Source organism: Giraffa tippelskirchi, chromosome 4 (genome assembly GCF_054371585.1).
Source record: "Giraffa tippelskirchi isolate mGirTip1 chromosome 4, T2T-mGirTip1v1.2.pri, whole genome shotgun sequence".
NCBI lineage: Eukaryota > Metazoa > Chordata > Mammalia > Artiodactyla > Giraffidae > Giraffa > Giraffa tippelskirchi.
This window is the reverse complement of record NC_137278.1, coordinates 176,456,844-176,481,796: the sequence shown is the minus strand read 5'-3', so window position 1 is coordinate 176,481,796 and position 24,953 is coordinate 176,456,844.

Sequence of the window (24,953 nt, the reverse complement as noted above, 5' to 3'; positions counted from 1 at the left end):
ATTGGACAACAAATAATAAAGGCATCTGGTTCCTGAAAGAAGAAAAGTGAGTGAAGGGAGAACTCTGAAATTGCCTTGACTTTCTGCTTAGGGGCTTTTTCTGGACCTGAGTGCAGCTGGAGAGATTCTAAGCAAAGCATGATAGACTCGCTGAGTTAGGGTGATAAAGAAAAGAGTTCAGAGAAGCTGAAGCATCTGGCATTTTTAGGAGAGACTGTCCAAAAAAAGGGAGATAGATAAAGAGAAAGCTCCAAAAATCTGCATGAGTCCATTTTAGATGGTGTCTGAATATTATGCATTTGCATAATACAAACCCTATGAGACTAGGTAAAAATATATATATATCGAAATGATCTAATATACATAGGTCCTAGAATTTACACAGATCTGGAAGACATTCAAGTCTAACTACTCAAAAGACAGAATCCTTGGTAAATACCCAAGCCATAGGTAGAGATACAAGAAAAGCTTTGCTCTATTAGTGGCACTAAACTATCATTAGATCAAAGCTACTCTAGATATTCTCTTAAAAACTTGAAAACAAGCCTCAAAAGGATAAATTGATCACAGAAACTTACTATTTGCTGAAACAAAAGCCAGTATTTTTAAGAAATAAAATCCAGTACTTGAAAACATAAAAATCACACTTGAAAAAAAATTTACTACATGTACAAAGAAGCAGGAGAATGTGACATATTAACAGGAAAAATATAGAAACAATGTAATATATTACCAATCAATATAAATATATCCAGAAATGACAGAGATGGAATTAAATGAAAAGAACTTTAAAGCATCTAATATAACTATTTTTAAATGTTCAAGATTTTAAAAGAAAGTATAAGCATAATAATAAAAAAATGAAAAAATTTTTAAAGTTCCAAATGAAACTTCTAGCTAGAGATAAAAAAATATAATATCTCAAAATAAAATTTCACTTTAAAGGATTAAAAGTAAGCTAGAAACTGTGAAAGAAATGATCAGTGAACTTGAAAATATAACTGTAGTAACTACCCCAAATAGAGCGAGGAGGAAAAAAGGATTAAAAGTTTTAGCAGAGCATCTGTAACCTGTAAGAGGCAATATATGTAATTGGAAATCCAAAAGAAGAAAGAGAGAAGAAATATTTGAAGAAACAATAGCTTAAGATTTCTCAAATTTACTGTAAACTAAGCACTTACAGATTCAATAATCTCAACAGACTCAAGTAGGATAAACACAGAGTTTTGAAAGCTACTAAGAAAGGAAAAAAATTAAAAGCTACCAGTCAGAATAAAAGCTACATTATACACAAAAAAATAAGGTTAAAAATTAGGACACATTTCTTGCCTGAAACTATGCAGAACAGAAAATAACAGAAATTTTAAAATGATAGAGTTAACCTAGAATCCACTGCCAGCAATTATGTATTTTAGAAATTAAAAGTAAAATGAAAAGTTTTGCAGATTCATAAAAGTTGGGAAAATCATCTTCAGTAAACTTGCACTATAAAAATATTAAAATATTTAGAAGGAAAATGGTATTAGTTGGAAATTTGTTGTTGTTTATTTGCTAAATTGTGTCTGACTCTTGTGACCCTATGGACTGAAGCCCACCAGTCTCCTCCATCCATGGGATTTCCCAGGCAAGAATACTGGAATGGATTGCCATTTCCTTCTCCAGGAGATCTTCCTGACCCAAGAATCAAACTTGTGTCTCCTGCTTGGCAAGCAGAGTCTTTACCGCTAACCTACCCGTTAGAAATTTATAATCTATAGAAAACAGAAGAGCAAAGAAAATAGTAAATAAGTGGATAAATGTAAGAAAATTTTACCTTACTTTTAAAATTTCTCTCAAATATAGTCAACTAGAAACTTCCTAGGTGGTAAAGAACCCATTTGCCAATGCAGGAGACATAAAGATGCAGGTTCTGTCTCTTGGTCGGGAAGATCCCCGGGAGGAGGGGAGAGCAACTCAGTCCAGCATTCTTGCCTGGAGAATCCCATGGAGAGAGGAGCCTGGCAGGCTACAGCCCATAGGGTCACAGAGTCAGACATGACTGAAGGGACTTGGCACTTGGTCCTCAGACCCTCCAACACATTAAGTAGCTTTCAGTGTACGTGTCTTGCACATCTTATTTAATTTCTAAGTATTGTTTTGTTTTGGTGTTATTGTAAATGGAATTATTTTCTTAATTTTATTTCAGACTGTTTATTGTGTGTAGATACACAAGTGATTTTATGTATATATAACATGTATACAATAATTTTATCCTCAAATAAAGATGGTCTTACTATTTCCTTTCCAATCTTATTGCCTTTTATTTATGTGTTTTTTTTTATTGCCTAATTGCCTTAGCTAGAACCTCCAGTACCATGTTGAAAAGAAGTGGGAAGAGCAGAATCTTTGTTTTTTTTTGTGTTCTGCAGAATAAATTTTCAGTTCCCACTATTAAGTATTATGTTAGCTGTGGGTTTTTTCTAGATGTCCTTTGTTGGGTTAAGGAAATTCACTGTTCTGTTTCTGGTTTGTCGTGTAATTTTGTCATGAAAGAGTATTGGATTTTGTCAAATGCTTTTCCTGTACCTATTGAATTGATTGTATATTGTTTGACTTTTATGTTAGTATGAAGAATTACATTAATTTATTTTCATATGTGCAGCCAACCTTGCATCCAGAGATGAAGCCTACTTAGTCATGGTATATTATCCTTTCTATATGCTATTGAATTCAATTTGCCTGTACTTTGTTGAGAATTTTTTAAATTTATAAAGGATATTAGTCTATAGTTTTCATGTGATGTCCTTGTTTTTAGTCTCAAAGTAGTACTGACTTCATGGGATAAGTTAGAAAGTGTTACCCACTCTTCTCTTTTTGGAAGATTTTGTGAAGAACTGACAATAATTCTTCTTAAAGCATTTGGTAGCAATCACCAGTAAAGTAGTCTCTTCTTGAGCTTTTCTTTGTGGGAAATTTTGTAATTATTAACTCAATCCTTTTACTTATTATAAATTTACTCAAATTTTCTATCTTTTGAGTAATTTTTAGTAGTTTATGTCTTCCTACAACTTTGGCCATTTTATCTAGGCTATCTAATTTCTTGGCATATAATTGTTCACTATATTCCATATTTTTGTGAGGTCAGTGGTAATCTCCCTTCTTTCACTTATGATTTTTCTCCCATGGTTTATGAGACACACTTCTACCTAGTTCTATTTATGTTTATTTCTTTTAAGTTTCTAGATAACTTCTCTTTTTTGTCTGTTTCTTAAATATTGGTGTTCTCCAGGACTCTGACGAGACTTTCTTCTATTCTCATTCTACAAAGCTTTTTCTACTCAGTATCTTCTACTGCCATGGTGTAAAATGTTACCTATGCTGACAGTTCTCAAGGCTTTATTACCAGAAGAAATCATTCTTCTGAGTTCTAGACAATGTTTATAACTAGAATATTTACCTTAAGGTGCTAAAGTCACCCCAACATATCTAGAAGTAAAGGTATCTAATTCTCACACTAAACTTGATCTGTGTTACATGATTCAGTTAATGATGTGTCCATCAAGTCTAGCACCTAAGATAAAGGCCTTTAAATTTCACATAATTTCTCATATAACCCAATCACCAAAATCTAATAATAGTACTTCCTTATATCTCTCTTAATACTCCTGAAGTCTTTTCTGCCTGGAATTCTCTCCTTTTATCTTCCCCAAGGTCCATTTGGTAAGCACATTCATTTTTTGGAAGCAACACCTGATTTTTCTCTTTCCAATCCATCAGATAACATTCATCACTCCTTCCTTTCAGCCCACATTTTATCCTAGCCTCATTTCAATATTTCTAACACTTTATTGAATGTATTGAATTACATTTATTTGTCTCTCTCCTATAATGTAAGATACTCAGGGGTATAGGGTCTAATTCTCCTCTGCATTCTTGTTGTTATTGTTGTTTTTCAGTTACTAAGTCATGTCCAACTCTTTGTAACCCCATGGACTGCGGCATGCCAGGTTTCCCTGTTCTTCACTATCTCCCAGAATTTGTTCAAACTCATGTCCAATGAGTTGGGGATGCCATTCAAACATTTCATCTTCTGATGCCTCCTTCTCCTTTTGCGTTCCATCTTTCCTAGCATCAGGGTCTTTCCCAAAGAGTAGGCTCTTTGCATCAGGTTGCAAAAGTATTGGAGCTTCAGTTTCAGCATCAGTCCTTCCAAAGAATGGTCAGAGTTGATTTTCTTAAAAATTGACTGGTTTGATCTGTTAATTACTGCTGATGGTGACTGCATTCTTATCTGGGAATAACAAATGTTTGAAACATATTTGTTGAATGAATGAATAAGTGAGTGCAATATTGATAGATCTCAGTCCTCTCAGACTAGCAAGTTGTGGATCAGGATTTCAAAGTGTTTGGAAGGAAGACATTCAAACTGAGAGATCAGAGTGTGCAAGATCTCAGAGCCATGAAATCATATGGAGGATTGTAGGAACTACAAGTTTAGAAAATTAATGACAGAAAGAAAGTGACCTAACAAAGCAAGGTCTTCTGCACCATATTGAAAATCTTGAACTTTATTCTAAAGGCAGTGGAGACATGATTCAAGGAATTGTATCTGAGACTTACCCAGGTCCTCCAGGACATGTCCTAGAGGAGTTCCATCCATCTTATACTCAAATCATTAAAATTTTCTTTAAAAGCTATTATTTGCACAGTATAACAACCAAAACTTGCTAACCATAAAAGTCCTGAAACAGAGGATATATATTCTAAAACTAAGCTATTTCCATTGTGATAGAGCTAGATATCACTGCTTATTGTTAACTGAACCTTGTAAATCTGAAGTAAATGTGAAGTCAAGTGCATTTGCCTTTCTTCTCTTTCTAGACACCAATTCCTCTACATATGCATATACTTTTAAAACTCCATTGTCAGTGGTTCTTGATGAAATCACATCTTCCATCATCTCAAAGTTATCATCAAAAAGTCAGTGCTTGACTACTAAACATGAACCTATGCATAATTTTGTAAATAGTGCTTATATAGTCACTAAATTTTAACTGAATGGATTTTTTTCTTTTTTTCCTGTAATATTTCATTTTCTGTTTATCTCTCTATATATCTGTCTATCTATCATCTATCTATCTACTTATTTACTTGTTTATCTACACACCCATTCATTCACAGAGGAAAGAATTAACTTAGAAATGTTCCAGGTGTCTCAAGAAGAATGTCATCTTGGAATTTTGTTAAATGTCCACCTATCTACTCTTGAGCCATCATTGAACAGTAGCAACGAAAGGAATCCAGTACAATCAGCACCTTTAACATTTAGAAAAACTGAGATCTGAAGAGGTAGCATGGCTTCTTTGGGATAAAACAGTAAGTCTGGAGCAAAGCTGAGACTGGATGGTCAATATCCTTCTCTATTGCTTTGTTCACTTCACTATACATAGTAGAATAATTTTATTTGTATGATGTTTCACCTCAAATTTCATACTTTATAATAGCTCCAGAAGAAATAGTGGGAGTTCCAAAAAAAAAAGTTAAAAGATGAGTTCCTAAAAAAAAATTTATTTAGCCAAATTTTAATTTGATTTGAAAATGATCAAATTATTTCTTTTGTATTTTGGATTATAAAGTTTGGGTCAATTGTTTAACACTCTTCTAGTATATGGGCAACTTAAAACAGCAGCTCCCTGGTATCTAACCCTGTGGTTAGAAAAAGAAGAAATGAATGTCATACCAGGGGATTTGGGCTGCAAGTAAAGAGCTTTCTCATTCTAAGCGATGGAGAAAATACTAGTTTCTTTAAGTAAGATCATAGAAGTCCATTCCTTGGAGGTTTTTACAGAATAGGCTACCATATCCATCATGCAGCCCTATGCAGAAGGATAAAGCTGGATTTGGATGACCTCTTGAAGACACTGATTTTATTATTCTGTAACATTGCCAATTGCAAAGAGTAAATTCCCATGTAGAAACTTTCAGGCAACAGCTGAGCCATGACTAAAGTTATGGAATACTGCCAATAGTTTGCAACCCATCTTATTAAGTTTTTTGATTTTTTTATATTAAACACTTTTTTGCATAGGAGGATAAAATCATTATCTAGTCGGTAAAAATAAATAATATAAATTTACATCTCTCTTTTAGTTTTTAGCCTTTGTGTATTTTAAAGACTGAAATGCAATGATCATATGCAGAACTATAAAAATATATGAGAAAAATAAAAATAATTCTAATAATTTTAAGTGACATGTTACTATTTACAAATGCTCTCGTCTATACCAGAATGTGTTTTTAATCCACACGGGTACTTACGTGGTAGGTAGGGTAGATACCATCCTCAGTTTCCAGGTGGTAAACAGGATCAGTGTGACAATGGTGCTTTTTCAATTCCCAGAGTCATAAACCATTGAGTTGCTACATCTGGTTCCACACTCCCCAAATCTATATGTTCTAAATAATTTACTGGTTCTCTGAGGCAGGTACTCCCAGCCAACTGAGTGTTCCTTAAAATTTAAAATTAATTCCATATTCTTGAAATATTTATAGGCTCAGTTATATCCAACAAGATTTTTAGTAGACACCTAACCTATGGGAAACACTGGCATTATAAAGATGAATAAGATACAGTCCTTGTCTTCCAGAAACTAGCCATGTAGAAGAGGAAAGAGATGCATATGCACTGTTATTGCATCTAATGGAGATAAAAAAGAAAAGTGGGGGAAGTTGGGGGAAATACATAATCTTGATTGGGTCATGAGATCATTGTAGAAAGCTTTACAAAGGAGATGACATTTGATGTGGACATTTGAGACTAAGAGGAATGTCACAGGCAATAAAGTATACTATTTTCCTTCACTAAGACAAGAAAAACTTGTATGAAAACAAATTCTAATGAAGGGAAATGTTTTTACTACTTATAAGGGAAACATAGCTACAAGCTAAAGGTCTCCTTCATTCATCCCGAGGTGAATTTGCTTAACATCTATCACAGACCATTCTTTGGATATTCTCTTTCTTATTATGCTTCATCTGGGAATTCAAGGAGCTAAGAACTGCACTGAATATTTAAATTGGTGTAAAGAGTTCCCTTTATTCTAGAGAGAGTGCTAAGTGCAGAAAGAAGAAAGCCTTTGGAGGGTTGGAAACCTGTCACATAATGCAATGTAGGGAAATCATTTATAAGAATGGAAGAAACTTCTTAAAGGTGTACAAGGTCACTATATTTCAGAGTGAGTTCATACATATTATTCAGATTTTAAATGAGGAGAAATAATAATCTGTCGAATTTAAATGTCATATCCTTAAGTAAAATAGTTAAACTGACTGGCACAACCTGCTTCAATAGTCTGGAGTACTTACAATGTCATCGGGCAGTGACATCCCAAGAAGACCATTCTTCTCTCCCACCTGCTTTCTCCAACACACTCAAGAATCTCCTTAGATTCTTACTCATGTCCAAAGAATCAGCTCAGATTGCTGACACCTAATTAGAGGAGATGAAAAGATGATGGCCCCTTTGAGACTGGAAGAACCCATCTTTACCACCCATACTAGGTGATCCATATGCCCTGCTCAACTATAATTGCTGTCACTTAAGTCAGAGACCAGGGGGCACCATTGAAATTCATGCCTCCTTCCCACTTGTTGCTGGCACCACTTATAAGGTCAAAGCTTGTTGTTTCCTCCTAAAATTCTAGCATTCCTGGGTCTGCAACCACAAGTTCAGAGAGTCCCTGGCACCCACTTGCTGCGGTTGTGAAAGCTAAAGCCACAGCTTGGTGTGGTGCTTCCACTAACCTTGGCTGCCCTCGGAAATGTGGTTCCATAGCAGTCCAGCACTCAGGTCACTGCCATTGAAAAAGAACTCTGCTCAGTGTGTAGCTGTTCCCTACAGTGTTGAGAAGGCAGCTCCTTTTCTCTGTGGTACACTAAGCTAGGAACACTCTGGATCAAAACTGTCCTGGATTCCATGGGTTCCACAGCCCAGCCACTTCCCCAGTACAAGTTGACTCAAGAATGGCTGGGCCAGACATGCTGGTCTGTGCAGCTGTCTTTTTTCCAGGCCTTCGATGCCAGGCTTCTCTATTGCTGCACCATCACGGTAGACTGTTTCTCAGGTGAATTCTGTCTCAGTGACCTCATCTCCCTTTCTGCTTGACCTTAAACGGGGTCACTTCAGCTTAATCTACATGTTTTAATTACTTTGGATTTTAATGAAGAGGGTCTCAGTACTTTTCCTCCTCAGAGTATCTCGATAATTTTCTATAAATTAATTTATCTACCTCTCAGAAATTGCAAATCTTATATATAAGTGGCTCTGTCAGGATTAAATTAAAGAGGTCATCCACATACTAAATGTCTTTTTATAGACTGAAGAACTATTTCCTGTAAATCTCTAATGAAGTGCAGTTATTTTAAAAAGAGCTTGCTTGGCACATGTGTGTGTGTGTGTGTGTGTGTGTGTGTGTGGTATGTGTGTTAGCACTGAAAAGGAGAGAGGTCAGCACAGGGTTCCTAGTTTGGGCTGCATCACTAACAGCTGCTGACTTTGGATAACTCACCTAAAAATCTCTGTGCCGTACTTCTCTCATGAAAAAAAAAAAAATGGAAGAGTGGAACTTCATAGCTTCTCTGGTTACTTCCAGCTCTAGATAATTCTATAATTCTTTGCGATGATCTAAACATAATTTGTAGGCAAACACACCCTCATGTGTTGTTACAGAAGCCTTATTCCTAACCATTCGGTTCATGTTTGGTCATCAGCTTGATTGAGCCAACTCCTGCTTACCCATCCACAGATGCTAGTGGATTATCCATGGGTGGTCTGGGTCTTTACAAGCAATAGGTTAGATTGGGGGCTGCCCCAGGGCCCACTATAGGCCAGATTCATCTAAATGCAGAGATAGAGATAAGGCAGCCTCCACAGGTTCCTGGGACAAGGTACTCCCAGTCCTGCTTCAGCATGTTCATGTCAAACTGTCTAAAAATTGTCCACAAAAACACAAACTGCTATGGCAACCGAACAAAAAAGGATCAAAAGAAGAGAGAAGGTTTCATGAAATTCCTCTAGGCTCTGGATGGGGACTGCTTTGCTGACTGTCGGAAGACTGAAGGCAAGGGTGTAGCCCTTTTGTAAAATTACCCAGCACTGTTTGTGTTTTCCTGATGTATGGTGCTCGCGTCAAATCAGAAATGAATCCAAACCTTCACCCTCAGACACAACGTGAGTGTTTTGGGAGGTTCCAAATATCTTTGGTTTGTTTTTCAATTTTAATAAGTTCAGTACTTCCTGGGTTTGGCCAGACCAGACACACCACAGGACGTTTCCAGCCTTAAACCAGAAAGCGTGCAGGCACTCACAGAGGACACTGATGCAGCGAGCTTTCCATCTCACTTGCCAGACCTAAAAACATCTCGTGTGGTTAGCTGCCTCGTGGTTGTACCTACCCAGAGCACATAATATATGAAGGGAGAGTTTATGTATTGGCTGAGTGCTCATGCCCATGTGTGTGCTAGCCCTTGTGTGTTCACTACCCCTCATAACATTTTAAGGGAGGAAGGAAGACTGGTCTTTTCATTAAAGAGATGAATGTGAAAATTCTTGACAGCAAGGACAATGTTTCCATGTTCAATTTACTATTAAAAGAACTCAAATAGTAATTGCTGCTGATGAGCAGGAAATGGAGGCACTGACATTTTGAATAATCCAGTTCAGTGTTGTGAGTCACCTATCCACAGTATTCAACAACTATTTAATTGAATGCTACTGCCTCAGTACCAGGATAATTATAGACACTGTGGAGGATTAGAAACTTGTAAAATTTTAGGGCTTCGAGAACCAAGTGGTCATCCAGGAAACCACGACACAGTATCTGGCCTCAAAGATGTTACACTTCACTGTGAGAGACAATATTGACTCCCATGAATGCCATGGCAAAATAAAAGGTGCAGTACAGGTGCCTCTTGTAGCCACCAATCAGCTTGTCCACTTACTTTCACAGCTAAGCTTACTTCCAAGGAAGTTCATGTTATACTAACAGTCACTGCTTTCTTCTTCGAAGCTTCTGGGAGGAACACCCAAACCTAACTGTTAAGTTAAAAATGGGCACTTTTGAGTCTGCCTCTAACTTTCCTCTCTGCAGCGTCTGATGTTCTTGACAGCTCCTTTCTGGAAACTCTCTATGTGTCCAATAATCAGTGTACTGTCTCTCCTTTCATCCTCATTGCCCAGCAATCTTCTGAACAGGTCTTCTTCCTGTGTTTCCTATCTTAGTAAAGAACATTACCATCTACCCATCTGGTCAAGCCAGGAATGCTGGTAAGTAGAAGATTTGAGGGATTGGGGAGATCACTCACTAGGTGTTCCTTTTATTCACCATCATGTTCTGTCAGTCCCAAAATCTTATATTTCTTTATTAACATTATATGTGTCTCTTCCTCTGGTTCTTAACACTATTGCATAGGCTCAAACCCTTATTGTATATTACCTGTATTATTGAACCATCTATTATTAATCTGGCTTCTGGCTTTTAGGCTTATACTCTGTCGATGCATCCAGCAGGCTAATGCCAAATTTACTTTCTGCCCCACCCCCAGAATTGTAATTAAGCTACTGACACCATAATCCTATAGGAACAACTCAAAGTCCATGGCATGATCTACAAGAGTATGAGTAATGCCAACCCCGTACATGTCTCCACCTTCACCCACACCCTTGTCATATTCAATGACCTGTGGTACTGGAACAGCAAAACTGCTCTTCCATACTTCCGTGCCTTTGTTTATTTTGCCCAAACTCACCTTTCTATTCTCAAGAATCCTTCTTTGCATTTTAATCCACTTGGTCCATACCTTTATCATAGCACTTACCAAGCTGTACAACTTTTACAAGGGCAAGTATTAAAACAAATAAACAAAAACAAAAACAATAAGGCATGTTTGAGAGACCATGAATAGATTCACTTAATTGAACTCCGGTTCTTGGCAGACCTTGACGGTATGGAACACAAAGTGAAATGGGTAGTCATTTACAGATTTTTATTAGGGAAGTTAATTGGTCAGACTTGCATTTTAAAACCTTTGTTCCAGGTATCTGTAAGATGCATTACAAAATTGGCATAATTTTTAGAGTCTGAATGAGGGCAGGCAATGTGGTTGAAGAAAAGAAAAAGAAATCATTCCAGAGATACTTACGCAGTAGAATTAGCAAGTCTGATATATCGATTAACTGAAGTAGACAATTTACCTGTTGAAACAATAATTACTGACCACTAAGAAAATTCTTTAAGAGATGGAAATACCAGACCACCTTACCTGCTTCCTGAGAAATCTGTATGCAGATCAAGAAGCAACAGTTAGAACTGAACATGGACCAACAGACTGGTTCCAAATAGAGAAAGGAGTATGTAAAGGCTGTATATTGTCACCCTGCTTATTTAACTTATATGCAGAGTATATCATGTGAAATGATGGGCTGGATGAAGCACAAGCTGGAATCAAGATCACTGGGAGAAATATCAATAACCTAAGATATGCAGATGACACCACCCTTATAGCAGAAAGCAAAGAGAAACTAAAGACCCTCTTGATGAAAGTGAAAGAGGAGAGTGAAAAAGCTGGCTTAAAACTCAACATTCAAAAAATGAAGATCATGGCATCTGATCCCATCACTTCATGGCAAATAGATGGGGAAACAATGGAAACAGTGACAGACTTTATTTTGGGGGGGCTCCAGAATCACTGCAGATGGTGACTGCAGCCATGAAATTAAAAGACGTTTGCTTCTTGGAAGAAAAGCTATGACCAACCTAGACAGCATATTAAAAAGCAGAAACTTTACTTTGTCGACAAAGTTCGGTCTAGACAAAGCTATGGTTTTTCCAGTAGCCATGTGTGGCTGTGAGAGTTGGACTATAAAGAAAGCAGAGTGCCGAAGAATTGATGCTTTTGAAGATTGGAGAAGATTCTTGAGAGTCCCTTGGACTGCAAGGAGATCCAACCAGCCCATCCTAAAGGAAATCAGTCCTGAATATTCATTGGAAGGACTGATGCTGAAGCTGAAACTTCAATACTTTGGCCACGGGATGCGAAGAACTGACTCATTGGACTGACTCACTGACTCACTGGCGTGCTGCAGTCCATGGGGTCACAAAGAGTCGGACACAACCACGTGACTGAACTGAACTGAACTAAAAAGTTGTTATACTCCCTAGAAATACCAAAAAGCATAAGATAATGTTCCTACTCTTGTAGAAAATCAACATAATGCAATACAAAGCTCAGAAGTAAGCTCAAATATAGACAATGCAGTATGAAAGTGAAAGTGTTAGTCACTCGGCTGTGTCTGACTCTTTGCAACCCTGTGGACTGTAGCCTGCCAGGTTCCTCTGTCCATGGAATTCTCCAGGCAAGAATACTAGAGTGGGTAGCCATTCCTTTCTCCAAGAGATCTTCCTGATCCAAGGATCAATCCTGGGTCTCCTGCATTGCAGACAGATTCTTCACTGTCTGAGCCACTAGAGAAGCCCCAAATATAGACGAGTTTAGTAAATGATAACATTGTAGTTCTAGAACAACTGACGAGACATTTAGGAAAAACATAGGTAAAGTTATATTTTCCCTATGCCTTACTCACCAAATTCAATTCCAAATGAACTGAATGTAAATCTAAAATAATAAAAACAATAGAATAATCAGAGGTAAATATATATGTAATTCTCTGGCATTTAAACCTTTCTAAACAAAGCATCGAAGAAAGTAAATAAAAGGCAATGAATTTGACTACATAGCATTGAAAATATGTTTATCAGAAAAATACAGCAATAGAAAAATTGTTGCAACATAAGAGTAAAGGATTAATATGACATAGGCACTTTTGTTGTACCACTTTGGCTTTGGCCTGTTTCAAAGTCTGTCAGGAGAAAAGCCTGAGGATCTATTCGATTACTTGATTTTTGAGATTATTAATTGAGTACCTCTAAATTGGTAACTGCCCAAAGAACTCTAGAAACTATGAAGAAGCAGAGAGATTAGACTCCTCCATCACACTCTTTCAGAAAAAGGAAAATACTTGAGCCTTATCAAATGTTTATACTCTGAAGTATTCTGATGATATACCTTTGTTTCCTGATACTTTAGTTTCAGGGGTCAAATAATTTCCATGCATCCAATAAGCACTTCATGAGAAGCCTTTATGTTCTAAGGCACTTTGCCAGATACTGTCCTTTACTCAGTCAGAATTATCTTCTCAAAGATGAGTAAGACAATGTCCTTGTCCTCAAGAATTTCATGGACAGACATTTAAAGAAGAAACAATGTTTACAGTGCAAGCTACATTTACAGATTCCACAATGCATTTGAATTATTCCATGATCCCAACCTGGCTGGGTTGAGTACATTGTGGAGGACATGGGAGAGAGAACATTTAACAGCTCTAGCACAGACTTTCCTTTTTGGTTAGATGGAGCCTCAGTTTGTGGGGCTGTCAGCACAACACCTTCTAAAATGTCACATTCCCCTTCCATGATGTTTAAGAAGCAAAGGAATGTGGATTTAAGAGATGAAGAAAATGATGCTTATTAGCTTGAATGAGGTCATCTGAGTTACTCTGCGGGATACTTAAAGGAAGAGAACAGACTCATGCTAGTTAAAGCAACTTCAATAAAGTCAAGCATCTATATAATATACAGAATGTTATTATGTTTTCCTCATGTTCTTTTCCATGATAAACCCTAGAGACTTCCGATTTTTGACTTGAGTGCATGAAACATATACTATGGCAAGAAGGCTATAACCATCTCCATGTGGGTGTCTCACTGCCATGCAAACTTCACATTCCTGAGCCCATCCACACCCTGCCAACTCCTCTTCTTGGTTTCCCTTTGCCAGACTTGCCCCTTCCCACTCCCCCTCAACCCCCTGATTTTCCAATGACCTCTGAGCCTTCTTGTTTGGCGATTCTTCTCCCAGATTCTTTTTCAAGGGTTCCTTTGGGGCTCGATGAACTGTGTCCTGGCTTTTGACCAGCTTCCTTGCAGCTTCTTTACTTCACCCCCTCCTTGTGCTCCTCCCACCCCATTCCCAGGCTGCTGCGTCATCTCCAAGGTTCTATTCTACAAACATATTTTGAAATGTCCCTCTTTCACTCTTCATTCAGAAATTCTCTCAAGACTTACCTCTTTCTGAGACTAACTCTCAGAATGTTTGGTAAAGTAAAGCAAAACAAAGTTAAAAAATATCAGCCATCTGCAAGCCTTTCAAATGAGGGAAAGGGCCCACACTGCAGCTCTGTCTTTAATTGGCTTCATGGCTGAATGCTGAACAGAGACCTGTGAGCAGCGTTTGGGAATACATACTGTGTTTCCTCTCTCATTATCTCTCCACCCCTTCCAGATTGGAGGTAAGCTAAGGACACAGATTCTGGGATGCTTGTGGGTTCTCTCTGACCCTCAGTGATTATTAAATAGCATATTTGGGTTCAGTTTTTCCCCTGCATTGTGGTTTCTGTGATTAAGTGATGCGCTGAATAATGTTCTTGCAACTCCAACTGGCTAACATATTTTCACTCTTTATGTATATTCATTTTTTATTTTTCTGCAGAAAGAGAAAAAGTGGTATTTGAAAAGCAGATAGAGATTTGTTCTTCCCTTTCTTTTCTCCTTTGTGAAGATTTGACAAAATCTTGAATGTTCTTGATGGGACTTTTTCCAAGAGACCAGCACCACTGTAAGTTATCAAAGGGAAACTATCTTTCTATTGTAAATCATCCTATACTCACTGTACCAGGGAATGAAACAGAATTTCCAAAGTTTGCTGACTGGCAAATATGAGGGGAAAAGGAGAGGGAGGAAGAAGAGAAAGAAATGAGCAATGAGAGCAAGAAAAAGAAAGATAAAGAGAAGGAAAAAAGGAGGAGGTGACAAGGAAGCATTTGAGTATTGAATGAGTCTGAGTTAATCGAACATCTTCCTTCACATGTTGGCTCCTGGGTTGGAAAGGTGGCTAATTTCCCATCTTGCTCTCAGCCACAGTTTGGTTTCACATTATATCTATTACTTTTTCATTTTGAATTTTAAAACAACAGTGATGCTAAATATTTTGACACTGAGCTTTGAAAAAAAAAAAGACAGAGCTAGAACTTTTTTTTTTTTTGCAATGGTCAATTTGTATGATTCCTAGCACAATTTAAAGTGATTCAGTTTCAAAAGGGTAGTGTGGTCTCATTCAAAATATGCTTTAAAATATACAGATCTGATTGTAAGAAAAAGATCTCCTTAAGGTGACATATTTTGCACGAACATTAAAACAAAACCAGGTAGGGCTTTGTTTTTCAGAGATTATTGAAGAAAAGAGAGTTCTGCCAAACTAAACAAAACACAGAACCATTTCTTTGAACCTGAGAATTCTCCCACACCCAATATGATTAAAACGCATCTTGGTTAGGCCATTTTGATCACTGTGCCTGTTGTAAAACCTGTTCAGAGTCCCTGGCAATTTTGTTAGCTTATCTGTGTTGTCCTTTTCTTCAGTCCTAAATGGCTTTGAACATCTAGCACAATGCTGTCCTGCTGGAGCTCAAGTAAATGCTTACGGAGGATGTGATGTGGAGAGCTCAAAGCCCTTTGAGAATGATGCCATACACACACCCATGTCCCTCAGTAAACCCATTATAACTTGCCTTCTTATCTCTCTACAAAAGGGACTTTCTGAGAAGAGAAAGGGAAAGACTGGAAGGAAGTTAAGTGAGTAACTTCAGGACAGCATAAAGAAATATGCAGACAGATGCTTGGCATTTTTGGAGTTTTCTTTATTAAAGACTTTAATTGAATTTCTTTGACGGCAGTTGAGAGCCATGTCTAGAGCACACTGCAGATCTGTTACTTTCCCATTCTATTTATATGTCTATGAAGTAGATCATTGTAATGAATACAGATGGGCAATAAGTACAAAGTTATTGCATAATTTTTCAAAATTTTATGATTGCTTTTCCTACTTCCTCTTAGAATAATGGCCCCTCTGTGTAGCCTGGAGACCATTCACTATATCTTCAGTACATTTTACCATTTCAGCAGATTTTAATTTATTAGAGACACACAAGAAGTGGTGTGTAAACAATCCACAGAATGAAACTGATTTGTAAGACATGGATGACCTGAAGCAGTATTAAGTTACTTCTGAGATCACTTGGTGAATGCAAGTGCATATGTATTTTTTCCCCTTCATCCCTTCCCTGCCTGCTTTTTGATTTGGCAAGGGTTGGCAATTGGGGACTGGAGGGAAAACCAAATTAAAGCCACACATCAGTTCAGTTCAGTTCAGTTCCACACATCAGCCCATAGCAAATAGAACAGAAAATGTCAGCCTTATGATGGGATAGGTAACAAGATGGAAAATTTCTCCATGCCTTTGCATCTCTAAACCTGGCTTAGGCAAGAATGCAAAGCTGCCAGTTCTGTGTAAACAAACACAGCTTTACAAGATGAAGTATGCTAATGGCTGCTCCAGCATCTGTGGGGTTGCTTTGAATGGAGAACTGTTCAATTACTATTCCTTTTGCATCATTACTCTTTTCTCTTTGCTTGAGCTTCTCTCAAGATATGATCACCATGGGAAAAGTTTTCTGACATGACAATGTTAGGACCTGCCAAGCTGAGCCTGCATCAACAACCATTCTTTGTCAAGTTGTGTCCGGGATTGTGGTCTTCGCCTCGCAGGCTGTTTCCTCCAGTTTAGGTTTCCCATTGACTTTGAACTCACAGCCACAGTGACTTTGATCGACTATATATTTACTGCTCTAGACCAGAGAATGATGGATGAGGGGATCATATACTATGGAAGCTCCTTAGTAAAAATGATTGACTTTGCCTGAGAGTGCAGGAGAAGGGTTCATAGAGGAACCGTATTTGCACTCATCCTTGAAAAACTACTTGAGGCTGTAGAAACCAGAAGCCAGAATATTGTAGCTGATGGACAAGCATACACTCATTATGAATCGCCATATAGGCAGAGCTTAAAAGCGTGTGTGTGCTTTGATGGGGATACCGATTTTCTATAAATTTGCCATCTGCAATTTTAAATATGAATATTCACATACAAGGGGAATATAGAAAACTAGGATTAATTGCAGGAAATACATGATCTCCATATTTCTCTTGGCTTAAAGAGAACAGTTTAAATCTACAGTGCAAAGAATTTAAAATTTTAATTTAACAAAATTTTATGATATAGATTTAAAACTACCAAGGCTGCAGTGAAAGACTAGGGAAAACCATAGTAAATTGGGCTTGTGAAGTGAAGCAGCGGTTCTCAATCCATTTTTCTTATTTATTCCCTAAAAATACTTGGAAAAACCATGTACCCTCTGACACATTTTCAAGTTGACATCTAAAAAATTTCAACATAAGTTTTAATAGTTTCCAAGAATGTAATTTATGATGCTTTTCACATTGATCTTTTAGATGACGTTTAAATTAATCAAATGGAATCTAAAAAGCATAGTTGGTTGATAAATACTATAATTCATGAAGTTTTTTTCTCTTTTCTAATGAACAAATGGCTTTTCAGTAGTGGAAATTTTCTCTCCTTGAATTTATATTTCTATTCCATGTTTCTCACAGTCTTTGTCTTCTAATGTAATGTTTTTAGACTTAATATAACTTTATTGGTCACTCTATCATATTTCTTTGCAACCAAAAAAGTATATAAATCTATTTTTAAAAATTTACTTTGACATAAAATTCTAAATTCAAAATGCTTTCTTTTGGACTGAGTTACTATAATTACTTTTATTACAAAATTGGGCAAACTGCAAATATATTATAAATTTTGGAAAAATTTTTGAATGTTAAAATTTTATTGAAAATGCATTTCTATTTGAGATGGATAGGACTTTTCATTTTTCCAATAAGTTTATGTGTGCTATTATGTACTGTTAAAATGAGCAGTGTTCAGCATCTCTTCTATTCCTTTCTTTTTATTATTATAGCTGCTTTAAGTGCTGAAAAAGTTGCTCTCATAAAAAAGAAAATGAAAGAATTTAGTACAGCAGCATCATTCGTTTTAAACTCATGAATTTAATGCCAAATATCACATGGTGATATATCACAGAAATACTTTTTCATAACTATCTGAAGGCTGAGTACCAAAGAATTGATGCTTTCAAATTGTGGTACTGGAGAAGATTTGAGGGTCCCTTGGACTGCAAGGAGATCAAACCAATCAATCCTAAAGAAAATCAATCCTGAATATTCTTTGAAAGAAAGGATTCTGAAGCTCCAACACTTTGGTCACCTGACTCACATAGCCGACTCATTGGAAAAGACCCTGATGCTGGGAAGGATTGAAGGCAAAAGAAGAGGGAGGCAGAGGATGAGATGGTTAGCATCACCAACCCGATAGACATGAATCTGAGCAAACTATGGGAGATACTGAAAGACAGGGGAGCCAGGGGAGTCGGACACGACTTAGCGACTGAACAACAACAACTTGATTCATTGACACTGAAGTGCTGAAAGAGAAAAGTGAGGTTGTTCAGTCATGTCTGACTCTTTGCGACCCCATGAACTGTAGCCTAGGAGGCTCTTCCATTCATGGAATTTTCCAGGCAAGAGTATTGGAGTAGGATATCATTTCCTTCTCCAGGGGATCTTCCTGACCCAGGGATCAAACCCAGGTCTCCCACATTGCAAGCAGACGCTTTTACCATCTGAGCCACCTGGGAACTGCTCTAGGATTAAAGAACTTAGTCAAAGGAAAAAAGATTTCTAAGTTAGAATCCTGATAAACACTTATCTGAAGAGTCAAATGATGAAAAGTAGCAAGTAAACATATCATGAGGAATCTAGGACCCGGGAAGTACAGTGTTGTGGTAGTAAAAGAAGAGAAATTTTCAAGCAAAAGTACTTAGCAGTGCCAAAATAGTTCAGAGAGGTAAGCCTGAGGCAGACTAAAAGAGGCCATTATTTTTCTGAGGTTTCAAAAAGAAGTCAAATTTTTCCTGTACATGAAACCATGAATTTTGGCATTGCAATAGCATTATACAGGATCTTGGATTTAGGACACTGAAGCATTATTTTTTCTTTTTTAAAAAAATTGTTTTGTGTATGAGTCTCTTTTTAGGATATTTATTCTGATCCAACTGTCTATTTGTCTATTCCTGAACTGACAGCAGGTTAGGTTGGCAAGCATTTGGTCCTGTCCAAAATGTCTGTAAGAGTTTTGGTCTATGCCAGAAGGTCCCTTAAATTTGGTCCTGTCCAGAACGTCCCTGACTGTATTGCTCATGGACAGATGGTTTTGAACAGAACCAAATATCAAGTACCTTTTGGCAGGGACCAAATGTCTTGTAGACCAGCTGTCTATGGATGTTTTGGGCAGGACCAGATGTCCTGCAAGGGTAAGTTATCATACTATTGCTTTACACAAAGTATTTACTTTAGATATGACAAGTCCTCTCACTCTGTTCTTTATTAAAATTTTCAAATTACATCTTTATAATCATGAATTTTTACCACGAAAATATTATATCTACTTTTTTTTTTTACTTTTTTCAGTAATGTTTTATAATTTTCCTTATAAAGGTGTTGTATGTCTCTTGTTATTTATTTTTAGATACCTTAAGTTTTTGTTGGAACTGTGAATGTAAATTATTTTTCCATTGCATTTTTGAATAATGATTTTTTTCACATTGATCTTTTAATGAGTAGTAATGTAGAGTTCTCTTAGTTCTTAAAAATGTATTGGCAGTTTCTCTTGGTTATACCACATAGACAATCATATTAGTTACAAATGAAGATGCTTAGACCTTTCATTTTTAATTTTTCCTCATTTTATGCCACATTTTGTCTTTCTGCATTAGATAGAAACTGCAGTAGAATGTTGACTACAAGTAGCAACATAAGAATCCCATTTTGTTCTTAATGTTGCATGAAATACTTCTAAAATTTCACCATTAAATTTAGATTTTATTGCAAGTCTTCAACAAATATCTTTATCAGATGAAGAAATTTCCTTTCTATATTAAGCATGCTCAGGGCTGTATCACACATGTAAGTTGAATTATCAAATGTTTGCATTTATTAAAAGAATCATATTTTTATCTTTTAATTTTTAATTGTGATTTATTACTTTAATAGATTTTTAGTGTAGGAACACTATTTGATTTCTGAGAATAATGCTATTTGGATGTGATATAATATTTTAATATTCACTGATGAATTCTACTTACTAATATTTTATTTGGAGTTTTTGCAGGTATACTGGAAGTGAAATAGATCTATAGTTTTACCTTCTTTTAGTTCCCTTTTCTAGTTTTGGTATCAAAATTATATAAGCCATATAAATTGCTGTATGTAGCTCTTTATTTCTGTACTTGGAAGAGTTTGTACATGATAGAAAATATTTATCTAATGATATTTGTGAAAATTCACCTGTAAAACTATCTGAGCCTTTTGTCTCTTTTGTGAGGAGACTTTTGAGGATCAATTCAATTTATTTAATGACTAATTCAATGGTACTCATATAGACTGTGCTGTAAATTTCTGGACATTTTCAATATTATTTTCTTATTATTTAAAAAATTTCAATTTTCTTTAGTTATCCCTTTCTGATCCTAGTATTACTTTTTTATGATTTGTTTCTTTTTTAATCTGCCTTACTAAGTTTTGCCTAATTCATCAGTTTTTAAATAACCACATGTTGATTTTTATTTCATTTTCATTGATATTCACTGTGCCTTTGAGTTCTCATTCATGTCTGCCTTTATAGTTTCCTTCCATCTAACTTTCTTAGATGTACTATATTTCTTTTCAATTTATTTTTTCTGCCTTTTTAAAGATTTTTTAAGGAAATTGACCTCAGATTCTCAGTTTTTTTTCTTTAGTCAATGTCTCCTCTCTCTGATAGCTTTTTGTTTTCTTTACTATTTGTAGTCCTTAATTTCACAAAACTCTGTGTTGGTTTATGCTTATTTGTTTTAAATATTTCCTCTCAGTATTGGAATGCTCTTTCAATTACTTAGCCATAAAAAAGAATAAAATTCTTCCATTTGAAGCAGTGTAGATGAACCTAGAGAAATAAAGTCAGTGAAATAAGTCAGAAAGAGAAAGACAAATATTGTATGATATCATTTATATATGGAATCTAAAAAATAAAACAAATGAATTATATGCAAAACAGAAACAAACTCACAGAGGCAAACAAACTCACTAGTTTGTTAACTAGTGGTTACTAGAGGAAAGAGGGAAGTGGGGAAGGGTAAGATAGAAGTATGGGATTAAGAGATACAAATTAATATGCATAAACTAAATAAGCAAAAAAGATTTAATTGTACAGCAAAATAAAATATAGTCATTAATTTTTAATAACTTTTAAAGGAGTAACACCTATAAAAATACTGAATTACTATGCTGTAAGCCTAAAACTAAGTTAATATTGTAAATCAATTATGCATCAATTAAAAGAAAACTAACGTTTCAATGCAGAATAATTCTTGGTCATTATCTTTACTGACACCCTTCATTCTCTCATTGATTTTATTAGAATTTGGATTTGCAGAATGAATTTCAGTGAGAAAAGATTTTTTTGTCTTTTCCTTTTCCTTTACTTTATCTTTGTTAAATTTCCTTTCTCTTCTCTCACTTTAGCAGTTTTCCTGTTTTGTATGTAAGTCTGCCAAGCCTTTTAGTATCAGGTCCTAGGATGGTGTTCCTGTCCTGCAGTGACATTGACTATTCCACATGCAGTCATAAGGCTAGTTAGCAGTTTGGCTTAATTCCTGGTCATAAAGCTGTGTCTTAGTATTTCTTAGTATTTCTGTCTCTTAGACAGAATAGCAGGTTGACTGCTATTTTTGAAACCTACCTTGATATAGGGGAACCTCTCTTCAGGTATCAGTTTCAAACAACCAATACCTCTACTGAGCATGGAGACCTTATAGGATAGGTTTCCCTTGAAGAGGCAAGTCTTGGTTACCATGACAAAGGCTGGGCATGAAAACTAGCAAGACTACATCTTCTATCATGCTTACTGACTTGCACATCAATTCTGTTTTTAGTTTACTAAAACGTTTATTTTGTTTTTGAATATGCTATGTCTTTTTAGTTATTGCTTTTAAAACATTTTAATTAGTTTTGTTATATGGATTAGAGGAGAAAAAAAACTTGTTAGTAGACTTGGGGTCAACTTATAATGAAAATAAAATGAGATTTTAAGACATTATGTACATTGAGCATGCTGATTTTAAGTGTTTCTTCATGTTAGGACTACCAAGAATGTTTAAAGAAACCCCTTTGATAATAAACCTTTTGATACAGGGTATGTTTACTTGACCTAAAAAACAAACCCATTAAACATCAGGATATTTTTAAATGACCAAATAATATGCAAGATCATTGCTATCACCTCAATATCAGCGACCTTGGTTCCACTCCATCCCAATTCCTACCTACTAGAGAAGGTGTGGTATGGATCAGGTAGGGTTACCCACAACCTGCCGATAAACCACCCAAAGCACATATCTTTATCAATCCTTTTAAATGGATGAAACTTTAAAATACAAATGTAGTCAAAACGTGATAAACCAAGAATGTCTAACATTCAATTATAAGAAATATAAACAGTATAAACATTAATGTGGTTAGTTGATATTTTAGGGAAGTTTTAGGACCTGATGAAAGGACCTGAGAAAGAAGAGAAGGTGACTTTCATTTATTCAGTAAGTATTAATTAAGCAAAAACTATAAGAAAAGAGGAGCCTTAGACAAAAAGCTACAGCCTTTGAAGAGGAAAAACTTACCGAAATTTTGGCTCACAGGCTGAGAAATTCAAGCAAAAAGCTATGAGCAAGACACTTTTATCTTGTTTATTCTTCTGGAGCAAAATACTCTTTAAAATTACTTAAAATGGAAATTTTTCTCTATATGCCTTACTTCCAGGAAATTCAAAGCTAAACTTTATATTTAATTGTATTATTATCTAAGATTTGAAAATTATTTTGATCTTCCATCTGTTGAATTTTGAATCCTTTTTTCAAACATTATTTCAACTACACAGTTCTCTTAAATTATTTTAGGAATTAAGATATTAGTGAGTGAACTGAAAAAAATGAATTAACAGTATTGGAGCTGTGAGGGGAAAAGCTATTAGAACTGATTGAAAACTGAGATCAACACTCTCTCCTCCCTCATAAACAGGAAATTGTTAAATGTATTTGTACATTTAGGTGATGTGTGAGCTTCCAAGGTGGCATGGTGGTAAAGAATCTGCCTGCCAGTGCAGGAGATGCAAGAGATGCAAGTTCAGTCCCTGGGTGGGGAAGATTCCCTGGAGTAGGAAGTGATAACCCACTCCAGTATTCTTGTCTGGAAAATCCCATGGATAGAGGAACCTGGCAGATTAAAGTCCATGGGGTTGCAATAAGTCAGAAACAACTGAGCAATTGAACACATGTATGTGAATAACTGCTATATTCTTAACATTTCACTTCCTTCCCGGGAACTCTTCAAATGGAATTTATGTCTGGTTAGGAATAATACAATTTAAGAAGGATGTGGATATACTGGAGAGGTTACAATGGAAACTACTTAAAATGATGGGCATTCTAGAAATCATGGTTTGTAAAGGAAAATGGAAAGAAACATTAGACTAATTCAGCAAAAAGAGAAATAGTGCTAGGTTAGGAAGAAGACAAAATTACAGGGAAGTCATTTTTAACTGTAGCAAAGCTGTGCTGTGCTGTGTGCTTTGCTTAGTTGCTCAGTTGTGTCCTACTCTAGATTGCATTTTTTGAAAGATCTGTTATTTTACTTAAATATTGAGAGTACTTACAGAGGTTAAAAAATTTTCTAAGTGGAAGTTCCTCTCAGTACTCCTTTAGTTCTTTGGTCTCCTCGACAAAGAAACTTTAGTCAATTTTCTTTAGTAATAACACAAGAAATGGGGCATAGAGAAAGGACATACCCACATCCCTGGGCAGGAACTGTGTCTTTGACCCTGGAATTGCTGCCAACTATCTTTGTGGGTGATTTAGAGATTAAAAATATTTCATCCTTCCAAGAATTCTGCAGGAGATGCCCACAAGAATTCAGTGAGGTGTGGATGGGACAGTGGAAAAGATGCGAAACCCCTTCTTTAAGCACCAGGAAAACTAGGTTCCAGTCTGAGCTCTTTCATTAGCTGGTGATTAATCACTTAGCCTCTTTAAACTTTGTTTCTTCATGTCTAAAATTAGGTGGACGTGGGGATAAATCTCTGTGGGCTTTAGGAGTTCTGATCAGCTATGATTCCGTGGAATTCTGGGACTTGACATTACTAGAGTCAAGCAGGAGCAAAGAATAAGGAATATAGTTTTTCTCTAGCTACTCTCCTCGAAAATTTTTGCATAAGTTTGCCCTCTGAAACAAACAGCTTTGTAGATAGCATGGTGTCCTCATTGCCACCACTATTGAGTTTTGTCATGGCTAGACAGAATGCTGCCATCACTGGTGAACTTTGACCTCTGCCCTTTCCAAGTGGAAAGAGAGACTATCGAGAAACTGGTTGCCTCTGACCCCAGTCACCCTGCTTGGCTGCCATCATCACCTTCAACACTGAGACCTTTATTTATACTCCAATAAATAATGCCTTTTAGATACTCAGCTAGCTTTGATTGCATTCAAGCCTTCAAAGCACAAGGACTTGAATTTTTTTTCCTCTTTAACTTTGGCACACTCTGGTCCTGCCCAGTGTGGAAATGGCTTCCACCTCCTTATCCCCTGTTCACACTTTCCCCATCAATCTGATGACATGAAACCGCTTGACTCATAAACAGGACTTAGAGAAACAGAGGTTAAACCACGGGCACCAAAAGTGGTTGTGAGCCTGCAAGTGTGGAAAGAGTGGGAAAATCCACAAGCATGTGGTTGTTACCATCTGCCCCGAGTGCTGAGCTGTAGAACCAAATTCAGCAAGAGCCTGCTATTTAAGATAATGCA